Below are 17,282 nucleotides of genomic sequence, written 5' to 3'. Positions count from 1 at the left end.
ATTAGTGATGACCATCTTTTCATTTGCTTACTTCCAAACTGTGTATCTTCTTTGGTGAAGTGTCTGTTTAAATATTTTGTCCATTTTTAATTGGATTGTTTGTCTTATTTTGAGTGGAAAGAGTTCTTTACATATTCTAGATACAAATTCTTTGTCAAGTATATATTATATGAAATTTTCTCCTAGTCTGTGGCTGGCTTTTTTTTTTTTTTTAAATTATGTCTTTCAAAGAACAAAATTTTTCATTAGGATGTTCATTTTATCAGTTGATTTTCTCTGACATTTGTGTTTTTTGTGTCTGGTTCAGAAGTCTTTACCCAGCGCAGTGTTACAGATATTTTCTTTTGTTAAAGTTTAATATTAAATAACTTTAGCTCTTACATTCAGGCCTATCATCTTTCTAGTTAATTTTGCATATGGCATGGGGTAAGGTGTTAATTTTCTTCCATAGAGATGCATAGTTTTTCCAGAATCATTTGTTGAATATTTTTTCTCTCACTGAATTAACCTGACACCTTGTCAAAAATCAATTCACTGTTTTAGGAGGTCAAATGCAGGTCAGTTTATGCACTCTATTCTGTTCCATTGATCTATTTGCTTTGGCAATACTATACTGTCTTGATTACCATAGCTTTAGAGTAAGTCTTAAAATTACATAGTGTAGGTCTTCTGACCCTTTCCCTATTTTTAAGATTTCTTTAGCTTTTCTAGTTCCTTTGCATTTCTGTATAAATTTAAGAACCTGAAAAAAAAGCTTGATGGAATTTTTTGATTTTTGACTTTGTACTGAAACTGTCAGTGGAGACTACCAATCCATGAAGGTGATAAATTTTTAAATTTATTTGGGTCTCTTCTCAACAGTATTTGATAGGTTACAGAGTATAAATCTTATACATATTTTGTTCATTTTATCCCTAGGTATTGAATATTTTTCTGCTATTATAAGTGATATTATAGGTTAGTTTTAGAAGCCCTTAATCAGGTTGAAGTAGTTATCCATTATTCCTAGTTTGCTGAGAGTTTTTATCCTGAATAGGTGTTGAATTTTGTCAAATGAATTTCTTTTATCTATTGGAATGATCTGGTTTTTCCTTTTTATTCTATTAATATGGCAAATTACATAGACTGATTTTTGAATGGTAAGCTTTTGTTATTCCCAAGATGAACTCACTCTATCATTATAAATAAACCTGTGTGCTTTTGAATTTGATTTGCTAAAAATGTTTTAAAGGATTTTTACATCTGTATTAATGAAGGATTATTGTTTCTGTGGTTTTCTTTTATTGTAATTTTTGTCAGAATTTGATACCAGGGTAATATGAACCTTGTAAAATCACTTGTGAAGTATTTTCTCTTTGATTTCCTGGAAGAATTTATGGAGGATTCATGTTGTTTCTCCCCTAAATGCTTGATAAAATTTACCATTAAAGCCATCTAGGCATGGAGTTTTATTTTTTATTTTTATTTTGTTTTTGTGGGAAGGTTTTTATTTCAGATTCAATTTCTTGAACCGATGTAGGACTATTCTTATTTTCTATTTCTTCTTAGTTCAGTTTTGGTAATTTTTGTCTTTCTAGCATTTTGATTACTTCATTTAAGCTGTCAAATTTATTGGGCATAAAATTATTAATATTCTCATTATATGTATAATGACTTAGGAGCTATAATGTCTCCTCTTTCCTTCGTGATGTTAGAATGAAGTGTAATTTTTGTCTTTCTTTTTGATTAGCCTATCTAGAGGCTTATCAATTTTATTGAGCTTTTTAAAGGACTATGGGTTTCACTGATTTTTTTTTCTTTGTTCATTTCCTATTTCACCAGTTTATTCTCATATCTTTTGTTATTTCCTTCTTTCTACCTATTTGGGTATTTTAAAATTACTTAAGACCTTTTTTTTTAATAGGTGCTTGCAGGTTGTTGACTTATAAAAAAATCAAGTTGTAAATTTTTATCACAGATTTCAAATGAAGTTCTTAAAAATCTTAACTTGAACAAATATAAAACAATTTAAAACCCTTTCTTTAAAGGCAGATTGAGAAAAAAACAGGCTTAAAAATATGTTTGTTATTAACAGAAAGAAACATATTTAGGTAAAAGTAATAAAAACCTCACACTGCATAAGTAATGCAAATGGTTCTAGTTATCTGATCGTTGGACTAAAAGCAAGTACTTAAGGTCTTCAGCTCCAATCTTTTGTTCATTTCTTATTGCTGGAATTTTATATTCATTTCTTCTTGTTAGATGACTAAACAGGATGATGGTTGATAGTAGATAGCCTTATCTGCTGGCGATCTGATGTTTTTCACCACTTTACCATCTTGTGGTTTAGAGTTGTGTTAGTCCATTTTTGCGTTGCTATAAAGAAATACCTGAAGCTGGGTAATTTATAAACAAAGTAAGTTTATTTTGGCTTATGGTTCTGCAGGTCCTATAGGAAGCATGCCACCAGCATCTGCTTCTGGTGAGGCCTCGGAGCTTACAGTCACGGCAGAAGGCAAAGGGGGAGGCGGCATGTCACATGGCTAGAGAGGGAACAAGTGAGATGGAGCAAGAGAGAGTGCCACTCTTTTTTGAACAACCAGACCGCACTCAACTCAGCAAGAACTCCTTATGGTGAGGACAGCACCAAGTCTTTCATGAGGGATCTGCCCCCATGACCCAAGCATGTACCACCAGACCCCACCTCCAACACTGGAGATTACATTTCAACATGAGATTTGAAGGAGACAGAACAAGCAAACCATATCAAGAGTTTTCAGGTTGTCTGCACTGATACTTGAAGTTGTAGTGGCACTGTTGCTGAGGTGTCTGCTGACCTTGGGTATCATCTCCTTGATTTTTCCTTATCCTCTTCACTTCTGTCCTCTCTAGACTACCTTTGGCAGAGGGTCCCTGAAGAATCATGGTCTGTCTCTCCGATACCTACTCTGCCCCATTGGCCTGCCTTGTTCTCTTGCCCACTGGTTGTGGGTACCCTCCAGCACTTCTCCCCGGGTGTAGGGTCTCCGCATTGGGAGGTAGGAAGGTGGGAACTTTTCCTTCCCTAGGCCCTGCGTGTTGGGCCTGGCCTTAGGGAGCACTCTTTTCCCTGGTTCTTTTTGCCACTCTCACTATTATGGTAATTCTGCTGGCAGTTGCCTGGAGGACCCCTAGGAGGTAGATAGGGACTTATAAAGATACAGTCCCCTGCATATTTACTGCCTTGAACTGCAACTCCACCAGGGCCTGCGGTGCTGGCTGCCTCTGCATTCTTTTCTCCTTCAACAACATCAAACTCTACATCTCTCCAGCTCCGCCACTGCCAAGCTAGTTCTTGGGGTAATTCTTTATGGCAGTATGGTGTACAAATACATCTCACTTGGTGTCATTCCTGTTGATGAATCTGTATCCGTTTCTTACATTGAACCGTTTTACTGTTCCCAAAACTTTCGTAGTGATGACCTTCTTGTCCCTGCTGGTCTATATGAGACCGACTGGGCCCCCGCTCCCCGCTGCCTCTGGTGCTGGACTGGCTGTTGACAGTGCCAAGGGTCGGGGGAGGGGGGCTGCCGGCGGCTGCTGGGTCTCCCCAGTGGTTGCGGAGGTGGTGAGTGGGCCTGCGCTGACTGCGGCTCCTCCCATGTGAAGCCCTGAAGGCTGTGATGGGTGGGGGCTGCTCAGGGCTCTCTGGAGTCCACTGTCCTCTCCTGCTGCCCATCAAACGCCTGTTTGGTTTTAATTTACTTTTTCTTTCTCCAATTTGTTAGGGTGAGAACTCAGATTATTAATTTTGGAGGTTCTTTTCTAATATGATTTTAAAGTTACAAACTTCTCTCTAAGCACTGCTTTAGCTGCATCCCACATACGTTGATAGGTTATATTTTTATTATCCCTTAGTTTAAAGTATTTCCTTATTTTTCTTGTGACTTCTTTGATCCGTTGATTCTTAAAACGTTTGTGTATTTCCAAGTATTTGGAGCTTTCCTAGCATTCTTTCTGTTACTGATTTCTAATTTAATTTTTTTGTAGTTAGGGATCATCCTCTGTGTGATTTCAGTTCTTTAAATTTGGGACTTGTTTTTTGGCTATGCATAGTCTGGGCCAAATGAACTACATGCTTTTGAAAAGAACGTGTTTTGTTATTATTGAATGTAATGTTCTATAAATATTTCGTTCAAGACGATTAATAGCATTGTTCATATCTTCTGCGTTTTTACTGATTTTTTCATCTAGTTCCATCAATTTAGTTAAGAGAAGGGTATTAAGATCTCCAGTTCTGATTGTAGAATTGTTCATTTCATCTTTACTTCTGTTAATTTTGGCTTCCTGTAATTTGAAGCTGTTATTAGGCACATATACATTATGTGTATATTATGCCTTATGTGAATATTATGCCTTTTGGATGAATTTGCTTTTTTTTCATTAAAAAATATGCTGTACTTTTTATTTTAAAATCAATTTAATCTGATATTAATACAGCTACTATAGCCGTCTTATACTTACTGTCTTCCATCCATTTACTTTCAACCTATCCCTGTTGGTTTGTTTGGAGACAGAATCTTGTGCTGTTATACAGGCTAGGGTGCAGTGCCACAGTCACAGTTCACTGCAGCCTCAAACTTCTGGGCTCAGGCAATCCTCCCACTTCAGCCTCTCAAGTAAGTAGGACTGCAGGCTCATGTCACCATGCCTGGCTAATTTTTTAGTTTTAAGTTTTTGTAGAAATGGGAGCTTGCTATGTTGCCTAGGCTGATCTTGAACTCCCGGCCTCAGGCAATTCTTCTGTCTCAGCCTCCCAAAAGTGTTGTGATTACTAGGGTGAGCCATTGTGCTTGCCATGTCTTTATATTAAAATGTATCTCTTATACAGAACATATGATTGTGTTCTATTTTATTATCAATTCTGATAGTAAACACCTTTTAAAGTGCTTATTCCATTGCCTAATGGACTTTATAGGTTTGGATTTGTAAATTTTTATTTGTGTTTTATTTGTTGCTTCTGTGGTTTGTTCCTCTGTTTCTCTATGTTGTTTTTTTTTTTTTTTTGATTATTTGAATATTTCAACATTCATCTTCGATTCCAACTAGATTTCACTTTTTTTAAGTGATTGCTCTAGTGATTAAAATATACATCCTTAACTTTTCAGTTTGTTTACAGATGCCTTTTAGTTTTTTTTTATAGTTTACAGTTTATATTGTATCACTTCATGTAAAATATAAAAAACTTGCAAGTTTATAATCCCATATTCCTCCCCTGTCTTTTATGCCATAGTTGTGTGTAATACTTTACACATATTGTAAATCCCACAATTTAAAAAATTGAGATAAAATTTACATTACCTAAAATTAACCATTTAAAAATGTACATTTCGGTGGCATTTAGTATATCATAAATGACTTTTGTTTAAATATATTTGTATTATGAGGAAACCATGAAAAGAAAAAACAAAAACCCTTTTGCACTTACTTAGATATTTGCCATTTTTGATGCTTTTCTTTCTGAGAATCTGAGGTTCTACTTATCATTTCTTTTAACTTTGAAGACCTTTTTATAGCATTAATTGTAGCACAGGGCTCTTGGCAATGAATTATCTTAGTTTTCTTTCATCTGAAAATGTTTTTATTACAAGATTCATTCTTTAAGAATATTTTTGCTGTATATAAAATTCTTGGTTGACAGGTTTGTTTAATTTTTTTCTGCACTTTAAAAATATTGTTGCACTCTCTTCTGTCCTTAATTTCTAATGAAAAAATCAATGATTAATTGAAACTTTTTTTTGCTTCTTTCAAGAATTGCTCTTTACCTTTGACATTTATCTCATACCTCTGCTATTGTATGTCTTAGCATTGCACTTCAATTTGTAAATTGCTTTCAATAAATTGTGTAAATGTTTATTCATTAATTCTTCAAATTTTTTTTCTCCCCATCTCTTTCCCCTCTCCTTCTAGGACTTTAATTATATGCATGTTGGGGCTGGGCGCAGTGGCTTACATCTGTAATCCCAGCACTTTGGGAGGCCAAGGCAGGCAGATCACGAGGTCAGGAGTTCGAGACCAACCTGGCCAACATGGCGAAACCCCATCTCTACTAAAGATACAAAAAATTAGCTGGGCATGATGTTGCATGCCTGTAATCCCAGCTACTTGGGAGGCTGAGCCAGGAGAATCACTTGAACCTGGGAGGCGGAGGTCGCAGCGAGCTGAGATTGCGCCATTGCACTCCAGCCTGGGCTACAGGGAGGGCGAGACTCTCTCTCAAAAAAAAAAGAAAAATTATATGCATGTTGGACCATTTTATATTATCTAGTAGGTCCCTGAGGCTCTGTTCATTTTTATTCTGTCTTCTGTGTGTTCAAATTAGTTTCTGTTGATTTATCTTTGACGTATTCTTTTCCTCAGTCATCTTAATTTGGCTGTTATGTCGATAGATAGATAGATAGATAGATAGATAGATAGATAGATAGACAGACATATTGTGTTTATCAGTTCTAAATTTGCCTCCCTTCCTCCCTGCCCTCCTTCTTCTCTTCTTCCTTCTCTCCTGCCATTTCTATTTCTCTGCTGGGAGTGCCTATCTCCCAATTCATTTTGTGCATAATTTACTTTTATTTATTGAAGATAGTTTTAATAGGCACTTAACATTTTTTCTCAGCTACTTCCACCATCTGGATCATCTCAAATTCAATCTCACTTGTTTTCTGATAGCATTATGCTTGATTTTTCTTAGGTAATTTTGGATTGTATCCTGGACATTATGAATGTTACGTTTTGGTGATTCTAGGTTCCAGTTTTTCTGTCATATGTGTAGGGGGTTTGTTTTGTTTTTTGGTTTTGTATTAGTAGACAGTTTGAACTACAATCTCTATTTCTTAGATGGCAGCTCCAGTCTCACTTCACTTTGTCTTTAGCTGATCTGCTTTGAGTCTGCCCACCTCTTTGATTGAGTTCTGGTATCAAAGAGGTGAGTAGACTGAGGGGATTTCATCTATTTTTCCTGTCTCTTTCTCTTCTCTTTGCATTCTTCCATTGCTACAGTTTCCCTAGCTTTGGTTTTCTGCTTCTCCAGGACAGAAAGACTAATTTATCTGTAGCTTGCCCCGTGTTGACAATACTTGGTTGCAAGCTAAAAGCCTTGAAAAGATGAATTTCCTTCATATAACTCCCCTTCTTTGAGCAGGTACTCCTAACCAGTCTTTCTGATTTCCTTTGCTCTCCAGTGCCTTTAGGTAGCTGCTTTTTGTATCTTGTCTGTGTTTTATAGTGTTTTTCCCCACCAGGGTGGTCAGTGGTAGTTTTCCAGTGAGATCTTACTGTGCCATTATTGAAAATGAAAGCCTTTGGTTGGAATTTTAGGCTACCTAATAAGTCAGTAGCACTTCTTATCAGTTTTATACACCAGTACTTTACTTCCTATAGTGATAGCATGCATACTAAGACAGTGGGTTTTGAACCTTAAGGAAAAAATATTTGTGATTTATAGTTAATTTTAACTTACTACCAAGTATAATAATCTTATATTGATTATTACACACTATTTAATCTTTAGCATTAATTTATTACCATCATACCTTAATTACTATGTAATACAGTTTTACCACGTGAGTAACTGAAAATTATAAGGATTATATATATATATATATACACACACACACACACACACATATATATATATATATATATTTTTTTTTTTTTCTTTTTTGGGGGGGAGGGGGATGAAGTTTTGCTCTTGTCGCCCAGGCTGGAGTAAAATGGTGCAATTTCGGCTCACTGCAGCCTCTGCCTTGCAGGTTCAAGCGATTCTCCTTCCTCAGCCTCCCAAGTAGCTGGGATTACAGGCGTGCACTACCATGCCCAGCTAATTTTTGAATTTTTAGTAGAGACAGGGTTTCACCATGTTGGTCAGGCTGGTCTTGAACTCCTGACCTCAAGTGATCCACCCACCCCGGCCTCCCAAAGTGTTGGGATTACAGGCGTGAGCCACCACTCCTGGCCTAAGGATTGTATTTCTATAAATTCTGAATTGACTTGTGCCAGAGTCCTATTTCTCATGTAGCCTTTGAGGATGAATTGAAGAAGATGTAAAAGATTCAGTCCAGTATGATAGTGACTAAATTGTAACTAGTTTATATTTACTGATGTCTAATGGGGCACTTTTTTTTTTTTTTCCTGGGGATAGGCTAAATGTTGTGTTGGCTTGTGGGTTCTTTCTCTCTCTTCTTTTTCAGTTTACTCAAAATTTCCTTAAGACATAATTGTTGACTCCTTCTAATGTTAGTTAATTTTTATCTTGCGTAACAATTATTATGACACGATTATAAAAGAAGATATTAAGTGAATTCTTAACTAAATGGGGGTTATAGGAGAAAGGAGGGGAACTTTAAAATATGTTTCCCATAAAGAAGGCCCTTATTAAATTCCCCTAAAGAAGTTAGTACAGTCTTTCAGCAGGGTAATTTGGGGCCATAAAGTGGAGTAGTAGTTGGGTAAATCAACAGTATAAGAAATATAATCTGCTGCATTTTTGTGTCCCCATACTTTAAAGATAATAGTTATGATTTTCACTTAGATAAATTTTGTGGACATCCGTGTTATTACAGAACACAATTTTGTAGATATTTAAAATCATATAAATGGCAATACTTAGCAAAATGACAAAAGGAAGCACTATTGCACAGTGCTATGGTAGTAATAGAAATGACTTTCCTCTAGGAAATCAGAGACCCATTCAAGTAAACATTTACCTAGATCTATGATACACCGAAGGAATTTGAATTGGCTGCCAATCTTTGTTGTTGTTGCTGTTGAGAGTTCATGTTCAGATCATGTTTCCCAAGTATGTGAACCAGTACTGCGACTCCCACAGTTGGGTTTCTAAGGAGAGCTTCCTTGTCTTCTTGTATCTGCTTGCTCAAATCTGATATCTGTTCTGTCTAAGAAACTCAGTCTGTCTAAGAAACTGCTTCTCAGAGGCCCTGTCATATTTTCTTCCTGTGCAGGAGGTAAATTTTGGTCCCACTTGTAAATAATTTGGCTTATTTTTAGTATGTGAATTGGAATGTTCTGAATTAGGTCAAAAATTAAATGTTCAACAGTTAGCTACAAATTTATCAGATACTATCTTCTGATAAGTAATAGGAGGTGACATTTGAGGTTTTTTTTTTGAAATGGAGTCTCACTCTGTTGCCCAGGCTGGAGTACAGTGACACGATCTCTGCTCACTGTGACCTCTGCCTTCTGGGTTCAAGCAATTCTCCTGCCTCAGCCTCCCAAGTAGCTGGAGGCTACAGGCGCATGCCACCACGCCCAGCTAATTTTTTTATATTTTTTGGTGGAGATGGGGTTTCACCATGTTGCCCAGACTGGTCTCAAACTCCTGACCTCAACTGATGAGCCTGCCTCAGGCTCTCAGAGTGTTGGGATTACAGGCATGAGCCACTGCACCCAGCCTGACATTTGAGTTATGAATGGTAAATCATTTGCTAGACAATGAATAGAGGAACGGCATTCTCATTTGTTTTTTTGTTTGTTTGTTTGTTTGTTTTTGAGATGGAGTCTTGCTCTGTCTCCCAGGCTGGAGTACAGTGGCGCATCTCGGCTCACTGCAAGCTCGGCCTCCCGGTTTCACGCCATTCTCCTGCCTCAGCCTCCCGGGTAGCTGGGACTACAGGCGCCCACCACTGTGCCCAGCTAATTTTTTGTATTTTTTAGTAGAGACGGGGTTTCACCGTGTTAGCCAGGATGGTCTCGATCTCCTAACCTCGTGATCCGCCCGCCTCAGCCTCAACCTCCCAAAGTGCTGGGATTATAGGCATGAGCCACCGCGCCCGGCCAGCATTCTCATTCTTGTAAAGTGTGTTTCTTTTTGTCTCTGTTACTGAAATTATTTAATTTGACAAGCTAATCCAGTCCTTTGATAGGTGATACTCTTGCATATGATAAATGCTTGAACACTATTTAAACAAATTATTTTATGTTTAAGAAAGAAAACTTAAACTGGATAGAATTTGGTTAGATGGAAGGGAACAAGAATTTCTTTGGCATGGACTCTCCAGCAAAGGTGGGAATAGGATCAGCATTAGTTCTATACTTTCTTTGTGTCAGAAATTTTGTGTCACAATTTTTTTTCAGTACATATTGTCAGTGTTTGGAAATGAAAAAACCTTTGAAAAAGATTGTTGGCTATGTGACCTTGGGCAAGTTAATGGCCGAACTCACAATTTCTGAAGACAGGACTGTTGTTGGCCTGAACATACCCTTTCTTTCACCTCTTATGTCAGTTGGATGTATTTTCCTTAGACATATTTGTTTTCTGAATATACCTTGTGCATTTCACCGTTATTTTTTCTGTATCCCATTTTAAATATGGGACAGTAGATACTCATTATTACAATGTTTTATTTATGGTAGGAAGCGTAATATAAGAGTTGTGATACTTTCAGTTACAGTAGAATTCCAGTCCAAAATGGTTTAAAAAATAAAGGTAGTCTATATATATTGGCTTGCAGTTACTGAGAAGATAACATACATGGTTTCATGCAGTACATGATTAGTGCATTGTCTCAGAACTTTCCCTAAGGTCTTAATTTCTTTCTCTCTCTACCTTTTGGCCAGCTTTACTCATCTTTTGGCTGATTCCTCTGATGGTTGTAACATGGCTTCCTGCATTTCACTGGCCATGTGGTTTTTAGTTCACATCTGTCAGAGGAGAAAGAGTGACCTTGTTCAAGTCTTGCAATAAATTTTGAAATTTCCTCCAGTGGGCCAGCTTAGGTCACATGCCCAATCCTTCAGTAGTCACTGTGGGCAGATAAAATAATCTTACCTGAAGTTACCTAAATTCCTAAGCGGCAGTTGGGGAGCTAGAAGAGAGTATAGATAGGATATAGAAAGATGCTGATGCCTAAACAACAAATGCTCTACCTATCAGTGATAAACTTGAAATTGTTATTGATAATTCTGTGAATTTGGAGAGGGGAGAAAATACCTGTGAAATTTTACATTTAAAATATTTTAAGAACCTATTTACTTTGATTATTGACTGAAAAATACATTTATCTCATCTTGGTAATACCTCGTAATACTGGTTTAAAACATCACACTATTATGAGAGTTAGAGCAGTATAATTCTGATGAAATTTCTTTACCACAGTTGTAATAAAAATGTTTCCTCTTCATTAAATATGTGGTGAAGCTTATTGTTCGTGAAAATGAAACCGATATATTACTTTGTGGGATCACCAAACATAAAACAGAATGGTATCCAAACCCCTTCTTAGTTCTCTGTATTGTGTAGTTGCCAACTCTAACCTTGTCCATGTGGGAGAAAGTCAGGGCATAGGACAAGTTGAAACTTTATTAAATGCCATGTGTATTAGTCTGTTCTCATGCTGCTATGAAGAAAATACCCAGGACAGGGTAATTTATAAAGAAAAGAGGTTTAATTGACTTACAGTTCTGCATGAGGCTGGAGAGGCCTCAGGAAACTTACAATCATGGTGGAAGGCATCTCTTCACAGGGCAGCAGGAGACAGAATGAGTAAAGGGAAAAGCCTCTTATAAAATCATCATTATCTCGTGAGAACTCACTGTCATAAGAACAGAATGGGGGTAACCACCCCCATGATTCAATTACTTCCCACCAGGTCCCTCCTACCACACATGAGGATTGTGGGTACTACAATTCAAGATGAAATTTGGTTGGGGACACAGCCAAATTGTGTCACTACATTTTAAAAGTTTCATTTCTATTTATTTTTAAACAGTTTATTTGGTTAAATAAAGTAGTTTTGTACTCTAAATGAAAAAACTTTTTTTTTTTTTTTTTGGATCAGCTTTCTAAGCAGGCACCCATACATTTATTTATTTGTTTATTTTTATTTGTTTTTGAGACAAAGTCTCACTCTTGTCCCCCAGGCTGGAGTGCAATGGCGCAATCTCAGCTCACTGCAACCTCTGCCTCCCGGGTTCAAGCGATTCTCCTGCCTCAGCCTCCCAAGTAGCTGGGATTTATAGGCGCCCGTCACCACGCCTGGCTAATTTTTGTATTTTTTAGTAGAGACGGGGTTTCACCATGTTGGCCAGGCTGGTCTTGAACTCCTGACCTCGCATGAGCCACTGAGCCCGGCCTATTTATTTTTAATTAATAAAATTGATTTACCTTACATTATTGCTATTATCTGTCATCAAGTTCTATCAGTCTTCTCTGGAAGTACTTCTCTTCTTTTTTGCCTTATTCTATTTTCACTACCACTTAACTGACGTTACTAATAAATTGTTGCTGGGGCTCTGTTTTTCTGATCAGTGTGACCCTGTAATCACTTGTCTCAGACATATGTTTTCTTTGAAATGCAGAATCCCAGGCTTCTCCCTAGTAATCCAGAATCAAGGAGAGGGCTGGGAATCATCTGCACACTAGAAGATTTTTTAGAATAACTGTTATAGTCTTTTCTTCTTCCAGTTTCTTCCTTTAAGAGCAGTGGTTCTTTTCTTTGTTTGAGACAGTCTCACTCTGTTGCCCAGGCTGGAGTGCAGTGGCACTATCAAGGCCCAGTGGACCCTCGACCTCTCGGGCTCAATCGATTCTCCACCTCAGCCTCCTGAGTAGCTGGAACTACAGGCACGCTCCACCATACCCAGTTAATTTTTGTATTTTTTGTAGAGATGGGGGTTTCGCCACGTTGCCCAGGCTGGTCTCGAACTCCTGTACTCAAGCAATCCGCCCGCCTCTGCCTCCCAAAGTGCTGGGATTACAGGAGCAGTGATTCTTCACCATAATTATATCACTTAGTGACTCTGCCCCAGTACTTGGTTTCCTATATATCATAGAGGGGTTAAAAATCTATTTTTCACAAAACAAAATAATTATGTGTATTTTGTTAAATTTCTAACTTAAGTTTTATCAGCATTATAGTATTACTTAGAAGTATATATTGTTGCCATGGTTTAAACATATATACACAAATAAAAATCTACCAGTAGCTGAACATTAGTGAATATTCAGTTTTGTCCTATACTAACTGTAAAACAAAAAGATAACACATAAGCATACAGTTATTAAATAGGAAGCAATAATACCTTCATAGCCTAGTATGGGACAAGGACTTAAGGTCCACGAGTATTGCCGTTATTCCAGAGGACCACATCTTTGGCATATCACCTTTAATTGTGATATGGCCATTGAGAAATTAGATGTATCACTGCTTGAGGGTCATTGCATTTGATTATGTTACTGCCTGTTGTAAAACATTCATGCCTTCCTGGGAATTCCATTTTCTGCCTGGTACTCAATGCTCTTCATTGTTAAGCGTTAGTATGTTTTCCAGTGCTTTCTTTTCTGTTCTAAATTTTCCTCAGACATATCTACTCTGTGTCCTGAATGTACTTTATGTATTCCACCCTTGCCTTTGCTGTACCTCTAGCTAAGTTTTGTCCTTTAAGGTCCATATCCTCTGTGAGCTCCCTCTGTCCGCCTTTTGCTCACATTTCCTGCCTTTGAGATTAGGAGCCTTCTTCATGTAGGGGTCATTTTTTGATGCCATGGTTTAGTTACATATTCTTGTCTTATTTCTCCAACTAGACTGTAAACTCCTTGACAGTATGGGTCATGTCATTTAATTTCATCTCTCCCTAAATACCTAAAATGTGCTTTTTACATAGCAGTCAGTAAAAGAAGGAAGGGTATCAGTTTCATTGCTAAAATTTTTTTCTTTAGTGTAAAGTTATCTAGATGTGGTCTAGTACATTTTTTCAACTACTTTGGTTGATTAAGAGAATATGCAGGGTGCAAATGTATGTATGTGTGTCTGTCTATCTGTCTGTGTGTGTGTGTGTGTGTGTGTGTGTGTGTGTATTTTTTTTTTTTTAAAGAGACAAAGTCTTAGTCCGTCACCCAGGCTGGAGTGCAGTGGTGCCATCATAGCTCACTGCAGCCTTGAACACTTGGGCTAAAGCAGTCATCCCGTCTCAATCTTCCAGGTAGCCAGGACCACAGGTGTGTCCTGCCATACCTGGGTAATTATAGGCGTGAACCACTGCTCCTGGTCAATGTATGTTTTTATTGTCTTTATCCAAATCTGTTAGTCAAGCAGTAAGGTTTTAGATAAATGAAAATAAAGTTCTTATATTTCACTGTTTTGCATTTATTTCTAGGCCACTGTGTATTTTTCTTTATGCTAGTCACATGCATATTTATATTCAGCATGTGTATAAGTAGGCCTATGTAAGTTATAGGCATATAATACATTTATGTTTACGTTGTTAGTTTGCTTTTGTTACTATTACTTGTGTTGTCTCTTATATTATACTTTTATTCAGGATTAAAACTTAGCTAGCAAAATATTATATGGCATTGTATTAACTGTGTATGTGATATAGTTGGATGCATTCTTATAGGTAAAAATTTATATGAAGAAATGGAAATCTTATTTAAAAAATAACTGCACTATTTAAAATAGAAACCCACCTTTTTAACATTGCAGCTGAGTTAAACAAATAATCTTTCCACCATTACCAAGAGGTGCTGTAGTTAAAAATACATTTATACATATTATTTTTAAAAACCTAGTTAACTTTAAAATATGTAAGTTTTCTTGTCGTTTAGGGTTCTGTGAAGCTGATCATCAAGAGGGTTGCAAATCATTGGTGGTTTCTATTTTCAGATTTCCACATCCCGGAGTAATTTGCTTTAATTTCACCCAATTTAACCTATACTTCACACCATCACCATTCAGCTTTAATAGCTATGTTCTATGCATAAGAAAAGCAGATAAATGTCCACAATTAGGCTGCAAATGATTACAACTAGTTAGGGCTTTATGAAGACAAAACTTAAAGGACCATGGCGCCAAACAAAGCCACAAAGACGGCTTGAAAATGCTGTCTCGAGAAGTCAAGTCTACCATGGCATTTGATTTATTACTTTTGTAGTTGATTTTACTTATTTTTAATATATTGGCAGGTGTGCCTACTCTGAGAAGTATTCATCTTTAAAGAATATTAGTTCTCTGTTCATTTATTTTGGTTTTTAATTTATTTGCTTTTTTGAATCTCAGCATAACCAGATTGATTCTTTTTTCAAAAATATTATTAAAAGGTAGCAATTTTTTAAAAATTGAGAATAATTTTTTGAAATGTACTGGCATTTATATGCCTTGTTAAAGCATTTCTGAAATCAAGACTTTTCTGAAATGTTTATATGTTGAATAACCCTATCAGACATTTACTGGAAGTATAGTTTTACAATTTTGTATAGAATTTCATTTCCAGATAGGTTTTAGTATGCAAAATATAAGCCTATGGAGGATTACTTCTATGAAATGTTACTTGTATGTGCACATGTATAAAAAATTCAGAAATTGTTTTAATCCTATTTGTATATTTTCTAAGATGTATGTTCTTGTTGATGGTTAATGTATACTGTTATTTCAAGGTATAAAGAATTTATTTATGGTTTAAGGTTTTAAAAAGTTAAATTATTCATTTTAATATAATGGCATTTTGTAAATTTATTTTCTCCTATGAAGTAAAACTTATTATTTTGGTTAATATATCGCTGTATTTAATGAAGTAAATAAATCTCAGTCTCAAGACTGGATCCCATCTCTTTTCAAAATTTTCTGAAGATTTTAATCAAGGGGTGACATATAAAAACATTTTTCTTTAAATACTTTGTAATAAATATGTACATAACAAATATAAAATAAATATAACTCAAGGCTTTAGTCTGGTATTCCAACATTAGTCATTCTGTTAGAAGTTCTCTCACACATTTTATATAGATAAGAATAGCAATACTGATGGATAATAACTTTATGGGCACCCATAATTATTATTATAATTGTAATTCTCCCCATTTTAGAAATGTAGTGTTAATCATTTTATTTATTATGTAAGTGGTAACATGTATTTAAACATTTAGATAAGTCTTATTTTCTTAAATAATAATTCTGTCCTTAGTTTATTATTGCTTGAAATCCAAAATAAATGTAGATGAAAAACCAAAGCAGTTGTGGGTTTTTTTGTACACATGTAACACACATGTGTGTGGTGTTGCATGCAGGTGCTAACTTTAAAAAACAATACTGGGGAATTAATAGCTGTGTACTTTGTTTATAAAACCAGTGTATGTGGGAAAGTACACTAAAACTTATTATTTTTAAATATCCTTATTTTAAAGAAAGTAGTCACTTATTTGTCCTGCAAAGTAGACCAGTATAGCCGTGGCAAGACAATACAGCTACACAGCTTCACAGTTGTATTAAACTAGTTTCATATGCTATATCATAAAACTTTCAGTCCAATCAGCAACTAAATTTAAATACTGCAAATTGTAGCAGCAAAACAATAATTCTGCTGATTAGCCCCTTTCCATTTCTTGTAAGTGAACTGTTTATGCTGTTGAGTACCTTTTGAAAAAAGAAAAAGCCAAAACAGCCTTGATTAGTCAAGGAGTAATTGGATGACTTGATTTTAGCAAGAGAATGAATTGGTTGATGATAGCCTGTAACTAAGTGTAGTGGTTCTGTTCAGATGAATACATAACATACAGTCATCAGATCTTGACAGGTATAACATATTAGCAGTGCTAAAATCCCGTGGTGGGGGGATTAGATGGAAATGGAGGGGAATAAGTTTGCCATGAAGTCTTTTACTGGAAAATTTGAGGTGATTCTTAGAGGACTTTCCATAAATATTCATAGTTTTTTTGTTGTTCTGATTTTCCATTGGGGGGTAAATAGGTGGAGCGATTTCTCTATTACAATAGTCCCCCTGTTTTTTGCTCTAAAGACAAAATAGTTCTATAGACAAAAGAGCTAATGGGATCACTGAACTTTTTGCAGGAGGATCAATGATAATATCCTTTCACTTTTGTGGAAAATCATGCGGTAAAGATCATGGCTTCTTAGTAAGAGCCTTAATGCATTAAATATATTCATATTTAACTAAAGTCTTGATGATGTCAGAACTTTTTATATACTGCATTCTTATTTATGATTTCCTGATTACTTTCAAGACTGTATCTGAGTTTATATTAATGAAATATGGCATAAAGCATGAAAGAAATTTTTTAAATGTATTCATTTGTAACTAGTCTTAAAACAGCCCGGTTGTACTGCCTGTCCTCCACCAAGAGTAGAATACAATAACCACCCCTTCTCTACCATAATGTGTTGTGTGGGTCCAAAAGTTTCATTTGCATAAAATATGGGATCACTTTATTTCTAGGTAAATTAAATGACAGGATGAACCTGCACAGCTGACCACAGCGGGGTGTCACAAGGTCCTGGCCCATCCAAATCCATTCT

At 36.1% G+C, this 17,282-nt stretch overlaps 1 protein-coding gene and 1 pseudogene across 2 annotated transcripts in view; one reads left to right on the top strand and one right to left on the bottom strand.

The window, feature by feature from the left end:
* OLA1 (Obg like ATPase 1) overlaps positions 1–17,282 on the top strand; it is a 171,398-nt gene that overhangs the window by 72,810 nt on the left and 81,306 nt on the right. The window lies entirely within an intron of this gene.
* On the bottom strand, positions 2,746–3,621 carry LOC135966472 (Y-box-binding protein 1-like; annotated as a pseudogene).

This window comes from Macaca fascicularis, chromosome 12, assembly GCF_037993035.2.
Source record: "Macaca fascicularis isolate 582-1 chromosome 12, T2T-MFA8v1.1".
NCBI lineage: Eukaryota > Metazoa > Chordata > Mammalia > Primates > Cercopithecidae > Macaca > Macaca fascicularis.
This window is presented reverse-complemented; position numbering and strand designations above follow the sequence as displayed.